Source organism: Pseudorca crassidens, chromosome 2 (assembly GCF_039906515.1).
Source record: "Pseudorca crassidens isolate mPseCra1 chromosome 2, mPseCra1.hap1, whole genome shotgun sequence".
NCBI lineage: Eukaryota > Metazoa > Chordata > Mammalia > Artiodactyla > Delphinidae > Pseudorca > Pseudorca crassidens.
The window spans coordinates 138,034,254-138,056,101 of record NC_090297.1 but is presented as its reverse complement, the minus strand read 5'-3'; the positions used below and the strand labels follow the sequence as shown (position 1 = coordinate 138,056,101).

The following is a 21,848-nucleotide window of genomic DNA, read 5'->3' as shown; positions in this document are numbered from 1 at the left end:
TGTATATGGGACAATTTAACTGAATATTTTTTAAGCATGAACTGTGTTCCCCATGATCACAAAGGACATAGTGGAAAAGTAACTTTGATCTTGCTCACAAGTTGCTTTCAGCCTAATTGCGAAGTAATTAGTATTTGTAAGTGCAGTTAATCAGTGTTGAGGCAGTAGTGAGATCAGGGTGGACTGGAATAAACTGAGACAGATCAGTCAGAACTAGGTTGTGCACAGGCAGAAGGGGCAGGTCCAACTGAAATGGACAGAGTAGAAAGAGGAGAAAGTCGAAGTAGGTTTTTGGTTTTTTTTTTTTTAGCGGTACGCGGGCCTCTCACTGTTGTGGCCTCTCCCGTCGCCGAGCAAGGCTCCGGACGCGCAGGCTCAGCGGCCATGGCTCACGGGCCCAGCAGCTCCGCGGCATGTGGGATCTTCCCGGACCGGGGCACGAACCCGTGTCCCCTGCATCGGCAGGCAGACTCTCAACCACTGCGCCACCAGGGGAGCCCCAAAGTAGGTTTAATTGTCACTGTCCTTATGGTTTTAATGTTTTTAACAAAGTTATAGACAGTGAAATTTATTAAGAGGATTAGGTTGTGGTAAAGTATCTCCAAGGGACATTCAAGAAAGTCATGAGTTTTTTGATAAAAATTTTTAGCTGAAATAGACATTGATGGTCACTGAGTCTCACCCCTTTTACAGTAGTAAAAGAATGGGAAATTTAAATTTTATAAGAAAGTAATAAAGAGCTTCACTTATAAAAAATGGATATGAATAATTTTATCCTTTAAGTATTTTTGATCATTTCTTAAAACATCAGTTATGTTTAGTGTTCATTTAAAAGTAGTCTGAAACATTGAAACAATATCAGGAGTCCTGCATAGGTCCATGTGGCCCAGAGTCACCCAAGCTTATGAGATATAACACAAATAAATATAACACAAATAGCAGGAAACCAAAGGCATAGTACCCCCAGCGTGTGGTAGTAATAATGGCTTTTAATTTCCGAAGCAAGATTCTGAGTGAGAGTAGGTGGACTAAAACACGAAAGCCACCCTTTATTGAGTACTTAACTATGTGTCAGTCTTATCATACTTTATCTTCAGAACTGAAGCTTAGAGAATATGCATAAGACACACAGTTTGCAGGAAATGAATTCCAACTCACATCTGCCCGACTCCAAGGTTGTACCACACTTGTCTCTCAACTCTGGTGCTTGGGGAACACAGGTGTTTCCAGGACAGATGAGCACTGGGCTTTCTCTAGGAATCTCTAATCTTGATGCTTGGGCGTTACTCTTGAGAGGTAAAATCCACTCCGGAGCGCTTAAACGAAGCAAAAGTTGACAAGCAGAGAAGTCAAAAGAAAGATTTGGAGAAGTGCTGCTACGCTAGAGGCATACTCAGTAGCACACAAAGCGTAGCGTTGCTATTTTTATATCATGAGTTTTACTTGCCTTTTGATGGTTACTAAAGAGTAAGGTAGAGGCCAATTCCCAAAACATACATAACTCCACTACAAGAAAGTGACTGAGGGTTGGGTTTCTCAAAGCATGCAGTTTCTCTTGTGTCTTGCGCTTTACCCAGTATTTTTAATAGGTTCCTCTTTTCCATGTTTTCATAGATGATGTCTTTTAACTAATGAAGTTCTGTTTTCATTAGTTTTTGTCATAATTCCATTTAGCAAGAACCAGAGCTGCAATCTCTCATTTCATTAGCCAAGTTAAAGAGTTTATTGGTCATAAACTAAAAATTATTTGCTTAATTGATCCTAGGAATCACTTTGGCCACCTTCAATATGATTGCCTGGTGTTCCATTTTGGAGGTACCCCAAATTGGAAGCTTATTTCTGTCCACGCTTCTGGAGTGCTCTCACATTCCAGTTTCAAAGCCAGTTGAAGATTAGTTTTGAGGAGAAATCCTGGGAAATGGGAAATTCCTGAGATAACTCTGGGTGTGAGGAAATCAGGATCAAAATCACAGACTGCATGGATAAGGAACCAACCCACCATTCACCAGGCACCAACCCAACAGCAAATATTTGACTGTGTTCCTCGTGCATGGCGCCATCACATGTTGGCCAGCCTTGGGTTGGGTTTGGATAAATTCTAACCTGCCATTGTCTTCTCCACCCTTCCCACTTCTTGTTTTCATTTGCCCTGTATCCTTTCCTTTCCCTAATTCTTTTCTTCTCTATTTTATTTTTCTCTTTCTTCAGTCCCTGCATCTACTGCCTTCCCTCTCTTTCCTCTCTCTACCCTCCTGCCTCATTTTTCCAATTAGTTTGTCTTACGCTCATGCTCAGGCACTCAGAATCATTTCTACTAATTAAATATGTGGTTCTCAGGCAGATTAAGTAATGCCCTCCCACAATTCCCCAAATGACTCAAAATATTTGAATTGCTTATTTCTAAACTGCAAAAATGCTGATTTTTATTTCCATAGATTGCTTTGGCCAGCCGTTGAGCAAATAACCCGAAATCTAGGACCAATTTTTAAATACGTTATTTTCCCTTTCGATTTACGAATAACTTAACCTTATAGACAAAAGGAGTACAAAAGAGCACCAAAGTGATTAGGAATGGGAAGGTAAGCCCAATTAAAAAACAAATTAAATGAGCTCAGAACATTTTAGAAACGAGTGCTCTAAAAGAAGGCTTCTTTTGTCCGTATTCCTGCCATGGATTTTTGCCCCACCCCCACCCCGCCTCTCCACCTCAGCCCAACATCACTGACAGAATAGGTGAAAACCCCAGCATTAAAATGTTCTGTGTACTAAAATGGAGTTGCCTCTTATACCAGCCCGTCAAGCTACAGAAGCCTGGGACGCACAGAAATACAGCATCTCATCGGCCTCAAGGTGGTGCTACTTCCCCACATTGATGACCCACAAGCACCAGAGGATTCAGAGTTCACACTTACATTTCCGTTTTCCTTCATCATTTATGTTACTTGTATGTTTAAAGAGAATAAGCATAAATTATCTATGTTTTCATCTCTTTCACTATGAGACAGTTGCGTAAAGGCCGGATACATGAAATACAAATTGAATGGTATGTGACTCACCTACTGAATTCCACAGTCCAGCTTTCTAAGACTTAACACATTTTCCAGCCGAGCATTTAGCTAATGTTCCCCAGGACACCCTCTTGACCTTCCTATGAGTCTTCCAGAAGACTCTATGGCCTTCCTGGAGTCATAGTAGCCATGTCTTACTCATTCTCCACAATCCCTTGACATAGTTGATGCTCAGCAGATATCTGTTAGTTGCAAAATATTGATTGAGCCAAATCATCTGACTAAGATATCTCCAAGTTCTATGGACAGGTCCTAGGATGCCTGAATAGGAGAACATATTAGAAGCAAAAGTTTGAGAGCTATGCAGAGAGTAAAATCCTCCTTAGGTTCAAATAGCCTAGATCCAATCAAGTTTAGTCACAAATTCAATTCACTTCAATGTGGACATTTAGGCAGAAAATTTATCAGCCTCAGGTGGAAATTAGAGCCATGGTGGGTAACATGTGCAGCTGTTATAGTGTGTGGCTCTGCAAGTTACCAGAGAAGGTGACCGAAGGACAGAATTCCAGCTCACATCTGACTGCCAGTGGCATCAAGGGAATTTACAATGGACCAGCTTTCGTTATTCTGTGGCATCACCTTCTAAGATCGGAGATGTGTCCCAATGCTTTTTGTTTTCCTTAAAGGTAAAAATGATTAAATAGCATCCATGAACTTATAACCACCTTTCCTGACTATTTATACTTAAGATTTTCCAATCATGTCCACTCTTAGGGTCCTGAATGCTGTAAATGGACAATGCCACTGAATAACACCATGCCTCCTTTTGTTTATCCAAAAATTGAACCAAGATTCCAGAAGAACCTCTAAATTAAGCTTTTCTTCTATTTGATGACTGAGTTAAAAGTCAGTGTATTTTATCTTTTTTAAAATTTTAATTTACTTATTTATTTTCAAATAAATTGGTTTGTATTGTTCAATATCCAAAAGACAAAAAAGATGTACTGTGGTTATTTTCCCCTCCCCCACCAGTTCCCCTTTTAACAACCAACTAATATTACTAAATTCTTGGGTATCCTTACAGATATAGTGTATGCATTTATAAGCAAATGCCTATATATTTCCCCCTTTGTTTATATAAATACTAGCATACTATAAATAGTGTTCTGCACCTTGCTTTTTCGTTTAGTTTGGCAATAATTTCCTGTCAGTACCTAAAGAACTCCCTTATTCCCTTTTATGACTGTAATATTCTATTGTATAAATAAATGTACCATAAGTTACCTAACCATTTCCCTACTGATTTAGGTGGTTTCTGATCTTTTGTAATTATAAATGATGCTACGATGAATTAACGTTTAACAACATTGCATAAACCATTTTACATATGTTCAAACCTATTTACAGATAAATGTCTAAAAGTGAAATTTTAGGTCAAAGCATACGTATTTATAATTTTGATAGATTGCCTTCCTTAGAACACCAATGACACTTCCTCTGGTGATGTAGGAGAACGTTTGTTCCCCTCCGCCCATCTTCCCTATGTGTTTGTAATCAGACATTTATATCTTTGCAAATCTCATAGGTTAAAAAAAATGATATCATATATTTGCATTTCTTTTCATGTAAATGAGGTTAAGCATCTTTTCATATGTTTTAAGAGCCAGTTTTCTTTTCTATTTCTATATTTCCTTTGCCCAATTTGATGGGGTTTTTTCTTATCGATTTGTGGGAGCTCTTTTTATCATAGGGATATAAGCCTTTTATTTGTCATAGAAATATCAAATATTTTCTTGCAGTTTGTCTTTTGACTTTATGATGGTTTTTATTATGAAGAAAAAAGTTATTTCCTTTTTCTATAATTGAGTTTATTAATCTTTTCATTCATAGTTTTTAGTGCTCAAGTCATACTTAGAAAGGTTTTCCCAGCTCCAAAATTAAAAATTTTCTAAAGTTTCCTTTATTGTTTTTATGATCTTCAATTTTAGATTTTTTTATTTGAAAACATTGATTTTTTTTTTCCTTCTCAATAATTACAGTTCCAAATTTAAGGATCCCAGTGATTAGTTGGTCCTCAGGCAGAAGTCCCACAGAGTTCCTAATTGACTAGCTTGCTTGCCTTTTTCAGGACTTGAGGGTAGTTTTCTTAAGATGGACAGCTAACCCTACCCTAAGTATTTCACATGTTAAGGTACAATTCACTGTCATTCAATCAAGTATCCATTGGGTTGGCCAGAAAGTTCGTTCGGATTTTTCCATAAGATGTTACAGAAAAACCCAAATCAACCTTTTGGCCAACCCAATACAAACCAGGGGCTACTTGGTGTATGTAAGATTCAATCCTTATTTTTCAGGTATTAAAACAAGTTAATTAACTGATATCATGGTATCACTAAGTGATTGAACATTGGTTCCAATTTTCTTAGTCCTCAAACAAAAAGCAAAAGATTTCCTTAATTTGGATATAATCCCCAGTGTTTGTTCTAGCTAGAGGGAAAAACATCTGCTGCTGAGACAAAGCCATTTATGAATGACATGCTACAGCTGTTGGATCAGGAAGTATATAGGCAAGGCACATGCTGCTTAATGGTGACTGGAGTGCTGTGCTGAGTAGGACATGTTGGGAGCCAGCAGGAAGGCGAACCATGATCATTAGTGATGTCTGCACTGGGTTTTAGAGGGGTGAAGTGACAGTACGCGTGCCATTCAATTATATTCAATACCTGAGTTATTTGGTCCTGGCCTTTATCTACAGCCCCATCTCCAACTAAAAATAGGACTGTCTAATATCACAACTCCCGGGGACCCCATTCATTGGGGTTGCGTTCTAAGGCGTGCCACTCATAGGAAATCAGCGTAAATGGTGCTACCCAATGCTGTAGAAGATGATATTAACTAAAGCTTTGCTTAACCTTATGTGCCTACTACCTAAAACTGATACCTACATTTCTCTGCAGGTCTGCTCCATTCTTATTTTTATTACCAACCAGCTTCCTCTCATTTACCAGTCAAGTGACAAAACGTGTCCATCAGAAGCCCCCCAAGTTTTCCATCTTGAAGTTCAAGCACCCAGACCAAGACTGACTTCTCTTTCTCAGTTCAACTTCCAAAGTCCCAGAGAAGGTTTCTGATTGGCCCAGCTTGAGTCTAGAACCAACCTCTGGACCAATCAACTGTGAGTAGTCGTCTGGATCTCACTTTACTAACATGCGAAGTATCACAGTAACTCCGTGGATGGAACATAAAAGAGAAAAGTTTCAGAAACAGGGGATTCTTCTTCCAGAAAACAATAAATATGTGTTTCATAAATAGATTCTTCTAAGGCAGAGTCCATGGATTATTTATCTCTGGTCACTTTATAAAACTTGCATGTAATTGGGCTCCCTCATATATGTTATTGAAGGACAAGGCACCTTTTGTTGAATGATGAATGCATGAATATTGGTATAGTCCCCATTTTAATGAAGTTAGCTTGGAGAATTATATCGCCTAGAGAAATATATACATTACAGTGATCAATTAGAATTTAAGAGTTTGGTTATAAACAAAACTTTTTCCACTACATGAAGGACTTCAAATGGAATATTATAAGAAATACAGGTGATATGGTGGAATAAAACAAGCTTTTACTTTGGAACAAACAGACCACACAAGCTATGTGATCTCTGTTAATTTGCTTAACCTTTCTGAGCCTGTGTATTCATCTGTAAATACAATGTCATCTGCAGCATAAAGTTGTTATGGGGCATAAATCAATAAGGAGTGTCAAATGTCTAACATATCTATTGGATTTTCAAGAAATGTTAGTTATATTTTCTTTCTGTACTAATTGACTGATTGATCTCGGTCTTTGCTGGAGTTACTTCTCAATTTTCCAGCTATCTTATATGTCTGCATGTCATCCCATTTGACCCTACCATTGCTGATTTTTTACACGATAGGCTCCGAGAGGCCAAAAATTATGTCTATATAACTCACTCTTTGTAAAGAATAAGAAGAAGAAACCTGACTGTGCTTGGGAATTGTAAACATGCTATTTGATGGTAACAGTACCTGGATTACTGAAACAACCTTCTCACTGAGGATCACTGATCTCCTCACAGATCACTCCTCACAGATGCCTTTCAATCCATTCTCTACACAGTCAGATTTAAATAAAAGATTTTAAAATCAAAATCATATTATATTTCTCTACTTCTTAAAAGGTTTCAAAGGCTTCCCATTGGTCTTAGTATGAATCCAAACTCCTTAACATGGCCACAAAACTCTGTGTGTATTAGCCTCTGTCTCTGAGCCTCATTGCTCCTCCTCAATCTCTGAGCCCCAGCCACAGGGCCTTTGCACATGCTGCTTCCTCTGCCTGGAATGCTCTTCTCTTCCCCTTCCCATTCACCTAACTCACTCCTCATTCAGTTTAGTTCCTCAGGAAAACTTTTCCTAACTCCATCTGATCTAAATTAGGTCCCCTTCATAGCCCTGAGTAGCTATAGCCCTTTTCTTGTGTAGCACTTGACACTATTGTAATTTACATGAATTTATATGATTATCTGATTATCTTTGTCACTACTAAATGGTCCACTCCATGAAAACAGGCATTACGTCTGTTTTTGCTCACCATATTTCTCCCCTGTCTAGCAGTTACCCAATATATAGCAGATGTGCAGAAAATGTTGGTTGAATAAATGAATGTTAAACAATAAAGATGACCAAGAATGTAGTTACTTATTGCCACATAACAAATTAAAACACAGTAGCTAAAACCAACAATAATCATTTTAAAAATTCTCCATTATGGTTTATTACAGTATACTGAACATAATTTCCTGTGCTATACAGTAGGCCCTGGTTGTTCATCAATTTTATATACAGTAGTGTGTATCTGTTAATCCCAAACTCTTAATATATCCTTCCCCCACCCCCTTTCCCCTTTGGTAACCACAAGTTTGTTTTCTATGTTTATGAGTCTGTTTCTGCTTTGTAAATAAGTTCATTTGTATCATATTCTAGATTCTACATATAAGTGATATCTATGGTATTTGTCTTTCTCTTTCTGACTTATTTCACTTAGTATGATAATCTCTAGCTCCAACCATGTTGTTGCAAATGGCATTATTTAATTCTTTTTTATGGCTGAGTAATATTCCATTGAGTATGTATACCACATCTTCTTTATCCATTCATCTGTCGATAGACATTTAGGTTGTCTCCACGTCTTGGCTATTGTGAATAGTGCTGCTATGAACATTGGGGTGCATGTATCTTTTCGAATTATGGTTTTACCCAGATATATGCCCAAGAGTGGAAAGGCAGGATCATATGGTGGTTCTATTTTTAGTTTTCGGAGGAACCTCCACACTGTTTTCCACAGTGGCTGCACCACCTTACATTCCCACCAACAGTGTAGGAAGGTTCCCGTTTCTCCACACACCCTCAAGCATTTATTATTTGTAGACTTTTTAATGATGGCCATTCTGACTGGTGTGAGGTGGTATCTCATTGTAGTTTTGATTTGCATTTCTCTAATAATTAGCGATGTTGAGCATCTACTCATGTCCCTATTGGCCATCTGTATGTCTTCTTTGGAGAAATGTCTATTTAGGTCTTCTGCCCATTTTTGATTGGGTTGTTTGTTTTTAAAACTATAATAATCATTTATTATCTTTCACAATTCATGTGGGTGAGGAATTTGGTGGTGGCTTATTGAGTATATGTATATATATATATTTTTTGCAGTACGCGGGCCTCTCACTGTTGTGGCCTCTCCTGTTGTGGAGCACAGGCTCTGGACGCGCAGGCTCAGCGGCCATGGCTCACGAGCCCAGCCGCTCCGCGGCATATGGGATTTTCCTGGACCAGGGCACGAACCCGCGTCCCATGAATCGGCAGGCGGACTCTCAACCACTGCACCACCAGGGAAGCCCTATTGAGTATATTTTGCTTTGAGTCTTTTATGAAGTTGTAGTCAAATATAAGCAGTGCTACAGTCATCTGAAGGATTGTCTGTGGCTGGAGATCTGCTTCCAAGGTGGCTCCCTCACAAGGCTGGCAAGTTTTTGTTGACTCTTGGCAAGAAGCCTCAGTTCTTCTCCATATGGACCTCAGAGCAGGGCTTCTTGAGTGTCCTCATGACATGGCAGCTGGTTTCCACCAGAGAAAACTGTCCAAGTGTGCAAGGCAAGAGCTGCAATTTTATGACCTAACATTGGAAGTCACATACAGTCATGCCCTCTGGTGGTCTCACGGGTCAGCTCTGACTCATTGTGAGGCTGCACGAGGACGTGAATACCAGGAGGTTTGGAGGATTGGAAGCCATCTTGGGGGCTGGTTACCACAAATACTTCTTTCCAACATTCACATTTGAAGACCCCCGATGTATGAAACATTTGTACAAAGAGGCGGAGCATCATTCCCCAAGGCATCTCTACCTTCCCTGGAAATACCCTTGTTTTCCAAATTCAGAAACGCCAGTGAAAGTCTTAAAAGGTGACCTTCTCACACAGGTAGAGTAAATTAACAAGGTACTGCCCCCTCCCCCAAAGACTCCGCCCCATTTGAGTGAGTAGGAGGTCACGTTCGTTTCCCTACTCTATCACTTCAAAACTTATCACAAAACTGAGAGGCTGAAAACGGCACACATTTATCATCTCGCAGTTGCTGTGGGTCGAGAATTTGGACACAACTTAGCTGGGTCCTCTGGCTCAGGGTCTTTCTCAAGGCGTAGGGCTTGGAGGTGCCCTCAGCTCAAAGTTCAACTAAGAGGGGGATCGGTTTTGCACATGTTGTTGGATTAAGGGCCTCAGTTTCTCACGGGCTGTTGCCCAGCGGCTGTCCTTTTGGCCACACTGGTCTCTCAGTCATGTAGCTCACAACATGGCAGCCGACTTCATGAGAGTGGGTGAGTGAGAGAGGATGAGACAGTGCTAGCAAGACGGAAACACAGCCTCTGTCACCTAATCTTGGACAGGACATCCCATCACTTTTGTGGTATTCTTTTTTTTTCTTTTCATGTTTTTTCAGTTTTTTAAAATTTTTTTATTCCTCCTTTTTATTTTAGTTATTACTGGCTTATTTTATTTGCTGTGTTCTGTTCACTAGAAGCAAGCCAGTAGGTCCAGCACACATTCAGGGAGAGAGGATTGCACAGGGGTGTGAACACCAGGAAGCCGGGATCATGGGGGTCACTGGCTGCTTCCTACACCCACCAGCTCCCTGAGTGAAGGAGAGTCTCTGGGCCCAGCAGAGACTTTCATTGCACACTCCACCCCAGTTTTACTATTTCCCTCCCCTTGGGACCCGTTCTGTAGATAGACTAACCTGGAGTTTCTGGAAGCAGTCATGGGAAAAATTCTGTCCTCTCACCAGTATTAAGACTTCTTCCTTTTTCTTAAAAGAACAAAACACATAGTTTTTCATATTTCAAAAGTAATACAAGCTCATTGTGAAATTACAACAATCCCAAAATATAAAAGCTATAAATAAAAGTCCCCTAGCATTTCTCCCATATCCCAGAGATAACCAGTGTTAATCCTGCAAGTCTCTCCCTTTTTCCAATACATGTGCTAATATCATATTCTTATTAATTTATCAAAAAGGTATGAAACTCTTCTGTAGGTTTTTGTTTTGTTTGTGTTGCTTTATTTGTAGTAGCTTGGCCATCTTTCAATAGCAGCACATGTAGATAGACCTCATTCTATTCCTGTGCACATATATCATAATTTACCTAAACACCTCCCTGTTGGTGGTGGCGTAGCTTTAAAAAAATTCTTACCTATTATACTCATTATAAACATTGCTGCAATGTGTATATGTGCTGCGGGGGAAGGGTGTATTTGCACATTTGCATATTTCAGCAGAACAGATTTCTTGAAGTGGAATGCCGAATAAAAGTGTATCACAAGCATATCCCAAGGTGCTCTCCAGAAAGGTTGTACCAATGTCAACTTTTCCAGAGCTGACCGTGAGCATCTTTCAGAGTAAAGTCCCTGGAGGAATTGGTCTGTTGCCTTATGAGGGGACCCAAGATCCTGTTAATTGTGGGAACATCTAAAAGCAGTAGAGAAAACTTATCAAAGATCATGGATGAAATCAAAAAACCTCAGATCTATTCTCAGCTGATAGCCTAGTCCTGATTCTGCTTCGTGGCTCTGTGCTAGTACTTGACCAGGGAATGCAGCTGTGTGGGCCTCCCCCACAGCTCAGCCCACACCACAAGCAGGGTGACGCTGAGATGCTCCCAGAAGACGTAGTTCCTCATCCTGGGCAAGACATTCACATGACTGATGAGTCTAGAATAGACCCACTGATTCTCCCATCTGGGGCTTTGCACAGGTCAGTCGGTGACAAGTTCCTTCCCCAGCAGGTCGAGAGGACCCTGCAGGGCCTCTGGGTTGGGAAGTTTCTTTGATGGAGCATTTCTGACCCAGCAATCTGAGCTGGGGTGGAAGGAACTGAGGAATTCAAAAGCCACAAACCCCTATAAACAGCTGGCACCCAAAGTCAGACCATTCTGTGCACAAATTCAGGCTGTATTTGTCCCAGTTGCACGACTACACTCATGATCTCCCATGAAAAGGAAGCAGCACTCTGGTGGTGATGGCACACACAGGTAATCATTCACTTAGCTATACACTTAGCATGTGTGCATTTGACTACTTGTAAATTATAGTTCAAAAAGAGAGAAGGGAAGGAAGGAGGGAGGGAGCATAAAAGAGAAAGAAGAAAGGGAAGAGAAGGGAAGGGAGGGACAATAGGGGACAGGGTCCCACATCTGCCCATCCAAGCACACCTTGCCTCAGGTTGCTGGGAGAGCGAGGACCTGTGAGCCCTGTGCCCTGAGTTCCAGCCTGGACTGAATGAGAATGAGCCGCTGGCGTGGCCCTGAGCCCTTTGCTCAACAATGGGGCATCCACTGTTGAGAGTCAATAGTAGAAGGGGTGGAGCTTTAAAGAAGAGCTTCTCCGCAATAACAACTGCGATGATGATGATGTAATAGTGTGAAGTGTTAATGGAGGATATGTCCCTCACCCTCCCTGTCATTTTGTGACCTTCCCCCAGATTCTTGTGGAGAAATAGGAGGCTGCCATTTGTCTCAGAGGAGAATTGTCATGGTGGAGCCAGAGAAGAAAGACAACAAATTTTTGGCTTTTAAATTCAAAAGCAATGGTCCTAAGTAACACTGAAAAATAGGGTGGAGAGATGGAGAATGTTTGCAGCGGTGGTCTCCTCTGCTCTCCACCGTCCTCCCCTTTCCAAACCCTCTCCCCTGCTACCACTCTCCCCACCCCTGAAAAGATAAAAAAGGGAGAGAGACCAGCTGGATGGGTACCGATAAGAGAGACGCTGAAGGCCAAGTAACCCAGAAGTAGCTAGTTTCAAAAAGGAGGGAATGACAGATGCCTAGAAAAGTTTGGAAATTTCAGAGTAGGGAAATTTGAGTAGGTTTAAACTTGAAGTGTTTGAGTATGCCTGGAACTGAATGAGATTATGTTTTCTGCCACCAGAAGAAAAAGAGGGCTAAAAATAGAAAGTTTGGAAAAATATAGACTTTTTTGGCATATCCCTATTGGTGGGAAAATGAATATTTGCCACAAAAGTACAGCTTTTTGGAGTGAACGTTTTTGCTTGTCTTCTGCATCACCCTTATCGCAAAGATGCATTTTCCAAGCCTAGAAATCACATATGTGCCCTAACTAGGACAGATAAGAAGAGAAAAGGAAAAAAAAGAAAAAAGAAAGGATAGTTACAGCTCAGCTCTTGTCCTCTGGAGATTTTCATCCAGAATGTCAGTTCAGACACCGAATGGGAAAATAGAAGGCACTAGATTTCCCTTCTACCCTTGCCAAGAAATATATGTTTCCCAGGCCCCTGTGCCCAGGCCTGCCAGACCAAATTAGGAAAAGAGAACCACATGACAATGAGCCTCATTTCACAGCCCCTTTTACTTCCTCATTCCTGAATATGACTCAAGAGACACCCAGGAACTGGGTGAGGGAGAAAGGGTTCGGGTTATTGAGAACTGCCTGATGGCCAGCTATGGGTCAAGCAAAAAGAGATACTATGAATAATGGCTTCTGCAGCCTGGATCCATCACCTGGACATGTGGACCCCCCTCCCCCTCCTCTCCCCACATCCCAGCCTAACACCGGCCTCCAATAGAAGTGGAAACATCCCCCTCATTCACCCTTGACATGGGGGTTTCAGTCCTAAGAGTTAAACTGGAGGACCAATTGGCTAAACGTAACAGGTGAGCCTTTTTCAAGTTCACAGGGAGCAAAAGAACCTAAGATTCTATGGTTTTATCTCCCCAAATGGGTTCTTGGTGAACAGAAGCATGGAGTGCAGCTGAAGTGCAGAAACCCCACCTTGGGTGCTTAAATGATTGGGAAATAGTTTCTGAAGCAAGAGCAATAATGATAACCAATCAAACACTGGCTCGAGATTTTGCAAACTGGGCCCAGAGGAATCATTTGAGGTCTAGACAGGTGTTGTAGTTTCACACGTTATAAAAAGCACAGAGTATCTTATTGAAAGCCAGGTGGCTGAAAGACAGCCAAAAGAGAAACAGGAATCCCTTTTGTTCATGGGAGATGGCACGTCAGAACAACCAATCTACTGAAACACTTGAATTCTGGAGGAAAGAAGAATTAATTTGAATACATTTGTTCAAAGTCCTAAGAACTTAAGCATAAGCCATTTCCATCTTCTGGGAATGGCTTCCAGCCCACACACCGTAGAGCATATTTTCAGCTGAACTGGTATTGTCCCTATTGTTTTACTCTGGCTCGTCTTATCAGCCCCAATCACATGTAGGGTTTTTTAGGACAAGGACCTTGAGTCAGACTTTGCTTAGGAGGGCACTAGCGTATGCAGATTGGGAAGCTTGATATCAACCTTGGATTTCAATTCTCCATTTCTTTTTCACAGTTAAAACGACAAGTATGAAGATTGATAAGAAAATGATCACAATGTAGTTTAGAAAACAGCTAATTCAGGGGTGTGACGTTTGCCTGAACAAAATGAAAGTGAATTGCTGGTCCTTGAATTGCTAAATTTAAAACGTGAACATTTGACTTAAAAACATAACCGAGAGCCAATTTGTTAATCATTGTCCTGGAATTGAGCAAAAGAATCTGATTTTTAAAGCTAACTTCATGGTCAACTAAACACATTTTATTATTCCTCAGAACTCATCTTGAAAGAAAAAAAAAAAAACCTCTGCAAAAGGAGACTTCCTGTTTGTCACCTGTTCAGTGCTTTTCCTCAGACCTGGTAAGCAGGGCCCTGCTGGATTTCAGGTCTTCCAGCTGGTACCCAGGTTGCTATGGAGATCCAAGGAGCAGAATCCAGAGTGAGAGGTTATCCGAAGAGTCCCTGCTTGGGGTCTGAAAACAGCTCAGTGGGAGCTTCAGCAGATGACACAGATTTCTCCAGAGTTAAAATGAAAGCCCTGGGGAGCAAGGATTCACCTGCTTCTTTCCCCAGGCAGAGAAAATCTAGTTGTTTAAGAGTCTGTCTCAAGAGATAAGCATTGGTGAGAGGATGGAAAAAAAGGGAACCCTTGTGCACTGTTGGTGGGGATATAAATAGTTTAGCCACTATGGAAAAACTGTAGAGATTGCTCAAAATATTAAATATAGGACCATATGCTGCAGCAATACCACGTCCTGGTATACAGCAAAAGGAAATAAAAACAAGGTATCAAAAAAAAAAAAAGAGTCTGTCTCCATTTGACTTTAGCAAATGACCTCAGCAGTCCTTTATTTGTAGTTTCACAAATCACCTCAGGAAAGCTAGGCGTCACCAAATCTCCAGTCCCGCCAGCAGGGACAATCTGCTTCCCACCCACCTCTCTGTCAAGGTGCCCCAGCCGGAGCCAGAGAAGAATTCTAGACCATTCAAGGGGCCCCTGTGGGATCAGAGAAGGCACCTGGGCCCAGGGCAATGGCTAAGGGAATAGACGGAGTTGCAGGCCCGGTTTCCTTCAGCTAAAATGTGCTCGAGGCTGAGGCCCACAGGGCCAGGTCCCTGGGGGGCACAAGCACCGCGAGGAAGAGCACAGGACTCTGCCAGGGAGTCCAAATTCCAGATTTCTCAGACATTTGTTAAATTTCTGGCTATTTTTGTATTTGTTTTGATATTCATTTACCTTTATAGAAATTTGTTTGAGGTCACAGAGGAAACATTTCCAGTATATTTAGGCTTTTAAGCAGCTAGAAAGTCAAGGCCATGTTGCAGAATCCCCTGGTGGCCCGTGTGCTGATGGGAGACCCCGCCTCTCCCACTCCCAGCCTCCTCTTGCCCAGCTGCTGAGATGTTGATGGGGATCTCAGATTTATGCCTTGCAGAGACAACATGGCCAGAAGCATCCTTTGAGACTTATTTGTACAAAGCTATGGGAGCGGATGGATGACCTCTCCATCTCCTCCATTTCCTGCAGCAGCCACTGGTGCCACCGGCCTCCCAGCCACTCTGGCTAGAAACACCAGGGACTTCTTTTTTTTTTTTTTTTTTTTTTAGCGGTACGCGGGCCTCTCACTGTTGTGGCCTCTCCCGTTGCGGAGCACAGGCTCTGGACACACAGGCTCAGTGGCCATGGCTCACGGGCCCAGCCGCTCCACGGCATGTGGGATCTTCCCGGACTAGGGCACGAACCCGTGTCCCCTGCATCGGCAGGCGGACTCTCAACCACTGCGCCACCAGGGAAGCCCCACCAAGGGCTTCTTTATCTTTGATTCCTCTTCCTCTTTATCTCCATGTTATTTTTTTGCTAAACTTTATCTTCAGTTATTGACAAGGTTTTAGGGATCATACTCACAAAATCTTTCAGCTCCTGGGACTTAATGAATCTGGATTAAATAACTGGAATTTCCTTAGAGCAGCTATCAGCTTCCTCACCATCCTCAGTCTGGGTCTTCATTCCCTGTGTAACACGGGAACGAAGCAGAAGCTGAGGAGTTCTGCTTTTGGACATCTGTGGATGTGACACCGTCTGCACCGAACAGCGACCCTCCCTGCTCTTCCTCTGACACTGAGAGCTCTTTGTGTTGTCCTTGGTGTTTTGTGCGGCCTCAGCTCACTCTGGGCTTCAGCTTTCCCTGTACTCTGCCTTTGATCTCTGCCCAGCCTGTGGATTCCTTCTTGGTCAGGAGCCACATCTTCTATCATTTGTGCGTGTCTGGCCCCCTGAGAGAATTCCCTGGGGGGGTCCCGCTGCCTCTCCATTTCCTTTATCTCTAGGATCCCTGTGTCCCAGGTGGCCGTGTTCACCTCTGAGAATCTCCCATCTCTCTTTAGCAATCTGTTGTTTTAGAGTCCTGGGCTGGGGCACACATCTAGTTTTCATTGTTTATCGGCCAAGGCTCTTTTTAGTTTTCATTTTAAAAAAATGTTTGATATGCAACAAAACTAAGTAGAGCAAACTGAAGCAAACCCTGAAATTTAGTATAAGGGCCTACAAATGTCCCTCAGAGGATAAGGGTGGGAATTCAGATGGGCCTCAGGAAAAGCTGGAATCAGAGGCTGGAAGGTCACTGAGTTTCACTGTCTCTGTGTCCCTAAAGAAGGAGGGGGAAGAGCACAGCCTAATAGGGATTTACTCCCCATTCATTCATTCAGCAAATATTTATCATATGTCTGGACACCGTTTTAGTTGTTAGAGACACTTACAGGGGAAGCAAAAGAGAATCTTTAAGAATTATATTTTGCTAAATGGGAGGTACATTTCTAACTCTCCCGTACCCCTCCCCTTTTTTTGTATTATGAGGTGGTCAGTTTCTAAACCTTCTACACCAGTCACTGTCTTGCTTAGAACAGCATTTCCCCTTAAACACTTACTGACTTAGGAATATGCTTACCTGCAGGGAATATGCTGAAGAAACACATAAATGAATTATCCAGAGACCTGACCTTCCTGGAGAGAAAGACCCATGGAGTATTTAAGCACATCCAGGAAAGATGCAAACCACATTCCTGGCTCTGTGGCTAGATCACATTTAGTGATGGATACTGTGGAAAGAAGACACAGGACTGAAAAGGCCAATTGCATCCAAAAAGAGAAAGTTACAAGATGTGTAGGACAAGAATTAAATCAGATTAGCCATAATTATTTTTTTAATTTTAGATCAGTGCATATTGATTAAGTTTTTGATGTAAGATGTTAGATGCTCGGTTCTGTGGAAAACGTAAAGAAATGGAAAGCATACTCCATGCTTTCAAAGAGCTTACAGGGCTTCCCTGGTGGCGCAGTGGTTGAGAATCCGCCTGCCGATGCAGGGGACACGGGTTCGTGCCCCGGTCTGGGAAGATCCCACATGCCGCGGAGCCGGTGGGCCCGTGAGCCATGGCCGCTGAGCCTGGGCCTCCGGAGCCTGTGCTCCGCAACGGGAGAGGCCACAACAGTGAGAGACCCGCGTACCGCAAAAAAAAAAAAAAAAAAAGAGCTTACAGCTAGCTGAAAAGATGAGGTAGAAAACAGATAATGTAACATAAAGTGCTTGTGTTTTGACGTTTGATTATAAACGCTATAGGAATTCAGAAAAATGAAAATTGTTGAGATTAAATTAGGTGAGGAAAGGCTTCATGTAGAAGAGTCTAAGCTCGGCTTTTAAAGAAGGGCAGGATGCATATGTGCAGAAAAAGTCAAAGAGCCATTTTATAGTGAGGAGCCAATGTCTTTACTTGTCCTACTCAGGGTTCAGAGCTTCAGTCATTATGTGTTCCTTCATTAATTCATTCATCAAACTTTTACTGAGTGCCCAGCAATGTAGGTGCTAGATATATTGTGTATAAGGATTCATGTAACCAACCAAACTAAATCGTTACAATGACTTTAAAAGCACCTTCCACACCATTGATATTTAGCACATATTTTGAGAGTCTACCATGTGATAGGCACAAAAGATAAGACTGGAAAAATCAGATGTAGGTCCTGTACTCCTGGAGCTTACAGTCTAGTTGGGAAACAGTCACTTAAACGAGTAATTACAATCATGTGCAGTTGAACACGTGGTTGGAGAGGTGGAGAGAGGCTGCTCTGAGGGCACAGGGCAGGAGTAAATAACCTCACTGGTGGGTCAGGGAAGGAGAAGACTGTAACCCTGTAGTTGTGGTAGGCAGAATCCTAAGACGACCCTCGGTCCTAAGATGCCCTTGTGTAATCCCCTCCCCTTGTGTGGGCAGGAACTGTGACTTGCTTCTCACCCACAGACTATGGCAAGAGTGAAAGGACTTTGCAGAAGTAATCGAGATCCCTAAACAGCTGATTTTAATCAAAAGAGAGATTACTTTGGGTGGGCCTCACCTAATCAAGCAGGCCCTTTAAAAAAGGGTCTAGAGACTCAGTGAAGTAGAGACCCTCCCTCCATTGCTGGTCTTGAAGAAGTAAGCTTCATAAACTCGATAGCTACAAGGCAACCATTCTGCCAACAACATGAGGGAGCTTAGGAGAAGGTTCTTCCCCAGTCAGGCTTCCAGGTGAGATACAGCCTAGCCAACACCTTGATCTCAGCCTCCTGAGACCCTGAGCAGAGGACCCAGCTGGGCCATGCCTGGACTCCTGCCCCACAAAAACTGTCAGAGTAAACGTGTATTATTTGAAGCCACTAGGTTTGTGGTGATTTGTTATGCAGCAATAGAAAACGAACACAATGGTAGACTAGACAGGACTAACTTATGATGTCTTCCTGGAGAAGGAAGGCCTTTAGCACTGAGGTTTTCAACTAGCATTGCTGAATAAGGAGACCCATGCTGAGTTTTCTGCATCCTCCCTGTGAAATCCAGGCCCAGTTTATATGTAATAAACAAGGTCTCCCTGCCCACTTCCTGAGCATTTCCTGTCTGGTACTCTTGAGGACACAGAAAGTATTCCCGGCTATTATAAAGGTACCTCACTTTATGCAAATAAGGTGATACTGCCAAACTCCATAACATTCTATTTTTTTCAAGTAGGGTTGTATTTGCTTAATTTTTGTTCATTTGCTCAATTAACAAGGGTCTACAGAGCACCTGTCATGTGCCTAGAACATGAAAGAATGGGGGAAAACTGAGACCTGGTCCCACCCTTTGAGGAGCTTGAGAGAGAAGCTTCATGTAGTAGAAGAAGTTAAAGAATGATGAAACGCTGAGCTCTAAAAGTGGGGAGGAGGACGTTATTGCCGAGTGCCAAGGAATAATGAGAATAATAAATGATTTCACAGGCTCCTCCCTCAGAAAAAGGAAAGCATTAAGAATGTTCTTAGCTTCCCGCTGAATGAACGCATCCAACAGGGGCTTGTGATCTGTTAGCAAAGCAAACGTAAATCTTGCTTATACAGAATTTTGAAATAATTTTGAAGGCTTTGAGATATCCAACCAGTGTCTTAACAAAATTTATTCAATAAATATTTTCTGGGGGACTTCCCTGGTGGTCCAGTGGCTAAGACTCTGCCCTCCCAGTCCAGGGTACCTGGGTTTGATCCCTGGTCAGGGAACTAGATCCCACATGGTGCAACTAAGAGATCTCTCATGCTGCAACTAAAGATCCTGCTCGTGGCAACGAAGATCCTGTGTGCCGCAACTAAGACCCAGCACAGACAAATAAATAAATATTAAAAATAAATTTTAAAAAAGTTTTTTGTTTATTTATTTATGTCTCTTATTAGTCAACCATTTTACACACATCAGTGTATACATGTCAATCCCAATCTCCCATAAAATGTTTTCTGAACACCTACTATATCAAGTGCTTTGCCAGGAATTGAGAATACAGTGGTATATCTGTTAGAATGTTTTAAACGATAAAGAAAACACTATTCAAACGGCTTAAACAATAAACGGATTGATTATTTCGTCAACAAAGAAAACCTGAGTAGATTAGCTCCAAGATTGGTTAATTTAGGAGCTCATCAACATAATTAAGGATCCAGGCTCTTCTTAGTTTTTTCTTCTCTTTTCCTTAAGACAATGGCTTGCTCTTAGCTGGCTCTCCTGATGGTCATAAGATAGCTGCCACTGTTCCAGACACATCTTCACACTACTGTCTAGGAGAGAAACAAGTACTGTTTCTTCCCATGTGTCCTTTTTTATCAGTAAGGAAAAAAATCTTTCCCAGAGATCCTCAGCAGACGTCCCCTGATGTCTTATTAACTAGAATTCTATCTCACACCTGTGGCTAAACCAGTCCGAACCCCACTCCCTGGGGCAGTGTTGGGAGTTCACCTCTCCTGAAGCACATGGCCTCCAGAGAGCAGAGACTTGAACAAAATGGGGGTTCTACCAAAGGAAAAAAGGGGAATGAAGAGGTCCTGAGAAGGTCATCTACTAACAGTATCAATGACTGTTGTAATCAAAGACAGCAGTACTGACTGTTTCTGTATTGGGGTGCAGAAACAATCTCACAGATGATATACAGTTACAAATTGTGACAAATGTCATGAGCTGAGAGAACCGTGTGTTGTGAGGGAGAAAGCAGAGTGAGCACAGGGAGGTCATGGGTCAAGAAAGGGCGTCCAGGGCTTCCCTGGTGGCGCAGTGGCTGGGAATCTGCCTGCCAATACAGGAGATGCAGGTTCGTGCCCCGGTCCGGGAAGATCCCACAAGCCGCGGAGCGGCTGGGCCCGTGAGCCATGGCCGCTGAGCCTGCGCGTCCGGAGCCTGTGCTCCGCAACGGGAGAGGCCACAACAGTGAGAGGCCCGTGTACCGCAAAAAATAAAAATAAAAAGAAAGGGCATCCAGAGGAGCTGAAAGATGAGTAGGAACCAGCTGGGCAGAGGGTTGGGGGAAAAGCATTCCAGGCAGAGGAAACCATCTGAGAACATGAAAGGAGACTGGTGCCCAGGAGCACTGGAGGGACAGATGGGAAAAGGCGTGGCATGGGGCTGGGGCGTGGAGAGGGTCCTTCCTGAACCATAGGAAAGAATTTGGATTGTATCCTAAGAGCAATGCTAAGACACTGAAGGTTTTAAAACAGGGGCATGATGTGATCCAACCACTGTTTTTAAAAAATTCGTCTGGCTACTCTGTGGGAATAGATGGATGAGTGAGCAGAGGTTAGGAGACTATACGTTCACCCACAAGTTGATGGTGGCTTGGGGACGGGAGGGAAAGTGGACAGAAATGTGTGAACGCCATTGCTGGGTCTCTGGGGGATACAAGGATGGGGTAGTCCTAGGACATCCCCCCATCCCAGGCAAACAGTCTGTTCGAGGGGCTAAGACACACGTGCACGCTTTAGTGAGAGTGATTAAGTGTCACGTGGGAGTTCAGGAGAAAGTAAGATCACGGGTTTGGAGGCTTGAGGCTAGGCCTGATTTCAGCATAGCTTCCAGAGGAAGGTGATATTCGAGCAGGACCGAAGGGCGTGCAAGGTGAGTTTGAAGGTGCACACATGGGAAGGGCAGCCCAGGGAGAGGAACCAGCATGAACCAAAGCAGAGAGGCAGGAAATGAAGGCCTAGGGGGAGAGGACAAAGCAGTCGAGTTTGTAGGGAGTTATGAAGGACATTCTTGGAAATAAGGCTGGAATAGTCATGGACATCAGCTTAAGGAGTGTTCTCTCTGGCAGACTCTGATAATAAAATAAAAAGGGGACTAGACTTAAGTAAAGTCTATGTTAGCTACAAAACCACTTGGTTTTCCTAGGAATACTCACTGTGCTAATTGAGTTTTAATTTTTTTTTTTTAACACAAGCAAATAGTCCCTTTCCTCAATAACTGAAGTCTTTTTTTTTTTTTAATTTATTTCTTTATTTGGCTGTGTTGGGTCTTGGTTACGCGCAGGCTTTCTCTAGTTGCAGCGAGCAGGGGCTACTTGTTGTGGCACACAGCCTTCTCATTGCGATGGCTTCTCTTGTTGCGGAGCACGGG

The 21,848-nt window shown here is 42.5% G+C and overlaps 1 long non-coding RNA gene across 1 annotated transcript; it reads right to left on the bottom strand.

The window, feature by feature from the left end:
• Positions 1 to 1,168: 1,168 nt before the first annotated feature.
• Positions 1,169 to 15,935, bottom strand: LOC137211872 (uncharacterized). Its single transcript, XR_010937260.1, has 3 exons — positions 15,823 to 15,935; positions 10,323 to 10,391; positions 1,169 to 1,316 (listed from the first exon to the last, which is right to left on the bottom strand). It is a non-coding gene; the product is annotated as an uncharacterized lncRNA (long non-coding RNA).
• Between the last annotated feature and the right edge of the window lie 5,913 nt (positions 15,936 to 21,848).